The sequence below is a fragment of the Corvus brachyrhynchos genome, unplaced genomic scaffold, assembly GCF_000691975.1.
Source record: "Corvus brachyrhynchos isolate BGI_N302 unplaced genomic scaffold, ASM69197v1 scaffold122, whole genome shotgun sequence".
NCBI lineage: Eukaryota > Metazoa > Chordata > Aves > Passeriformes > Corvidae > Corvus > Corvus brachyrhynchos.
In genome coordinates, this window is record NW_008236778.1 from 1,212,674 (window position 1) to 1,214,755 (window position 2,082).

Sequence of the window (2,082 nt, forward strand, 5' to 3'; positions counted from 1 at the left end):
TAGGTGCTGCTCATTTCCAGGTATGTCATGCTCTGTGTGTGAAGACTGGTCAGGACGAAGTGTGGCTGCCAAAGAGCAGTTTAAGACTTATGATCCAGTAGGGATCAGGTCCAGCAGCTCAGGGGTTGGAGGTAAGGAAGTGATGCTCTCTGAGGCTCAAGGAGTCCATAGAATCACAGAATCACTGAATCACAGAATGGTTTGGGTTGGAAGGGACTTAAAGCTCATCTCGTTCCACCCCCTGCCACGGGCAGGGACACCTTCTACGAGAACAGGTTGCTCCAAGCCCCATCCAACCCGGCCTTGAACACTTCCAGGGATGGGGCAGACACAACTCTGGGCAGCCTGTTCCCAGCTGGAAGGCTGAGACAAAGTAGTCCCTGCAAACTCATCTCATTTCTCTTTCATGCTCAGGGTTTTGTCCTCCTATGCCATCAATACCCTGCAGTTGAGCAAAAGCTGCAGCTCCCCAGTGCAGGGTGTGAAATGTGAACTGGACATGGCCCAGTCTCTTCTCCCAGGTAACAAATGAAAGGACAAGAGAAGTGCATGAAAGTTGTGCCAGAGGAGGTTTAGGTTGGATGTTTGGAAAATTTCTTGTGTGTGTGGTCAGGCTCTGGTACAGGCTGCCCAGGGCAGTAGTGGAGTCCCCATCCCTGGAGGAATTTAGAAGATGTGTGTGTGGCACTTGGGCACATGGGTTAGTGGTGGGCTTGGTGGCGCTGGGTTAACAGTTGGACTTGATGTTCTTAGAGGACTTTTCCAACCTTAACGATTCCATGATTCCATGAAAATATGCTCCACACCACTGCTTCCTCAAGAGCCTCTGTCCTGGAGGAAAAGGGGAAATTTGAGTGGAGTCCCTCTTTCAGCTGGAAGAGACAACCTGGGGGGGATGGCTTTCCAGAACCTGGGAACAAAGGGGAGCCTGGCCTTTCCCTAGGGAGAAGCAAAGCTCTGGTGCCATTGGGCTACACACAGATCCAGACCTGCTAGAGGTCAGCTTCCAAGTAATGGGAATGAATACAAGGGGGATAAAGGATAACGACTCAGGTTCTGCACCTCTCCCTGCCTCCCTGTCCCCCATCCTCACTGGCAGTAGTAGCTGTACTCAGAAACAGACATTTTTGGCAGCAGCCTGGCATTGCTGCCTGCTAACAACCATGTTGGGTACAAAACCATAATTGAAAGTTACCATAACCATCATAATATAGCAATATATTTCATAGTTAAAATAAACTATTATGCTTTCCCCTATCATTAAAAAAGAAGCGAGCAGTACAGAGGCAAGATGCAAACCCAGGTCAAAGCTCCTTAAGTCTGGACAGAAACATCCATGAGTTTGCAGAGAGACCGTTGAATTTTTCTGGTATTTCTAGGATAGTTCCTTGCAGGCGGTGCAGGAAGGAGAGTCGTGGAGCAAAAAAAGCCCCCAAGACTGCCAAAAATGGGACTGGCTGGGTTAGGTGAGTCCTGGAGGGACATTGGGGATTGGCCCCATTGGAGTGTGGGGTCAGATGCTTCCCAGCTGCAGGAGGTTGGCATCTCTTTGCGATTTTCCTCTTGTGCTGTTCCTCCACCTTGGTAGCCGATCTCAGCTCTTCTCTCTGTCCCTTAGGGTATCCAAAGTGATGATCTCAGGTGTGTGGATAGGACTGGCTGGGGAGCATTTACTGGAGCTGTTTACTGGAGCCGTGCCAGCCCAGGCTGCTGGTGACCAAGAGCTGCCGTCAGGGAGCAGGGCAGCAGCTCTGGGTGGGCGCGCCGGGCTGGATGGCACTGGGGGCTCCCCACCACACCTGCCCTCACCGTGGCCTCGGGGTGGCTCTGCAGTCCTGGCAGCGGGGCTGGAGGGGGGTTAGTGTCGGTGCTGGCCACTGTGTAGGGTGCCCAGGGTGATGGATCACGGCTACTGGCACCAGTGCTGAAGAACTGGCAGGGGTGTGGGTGAAATACAGGGGTGCAGGGGGTGGGGTGTGGGGTGGGTGCTGTGGGTTGCATGGGCTGCATGGGGTGGGATGGGGGCTCTGGGGGTTGGGATGGGGATTCAGGGGGGTGGAATGGGGGGGGCAGGGGGGGGGG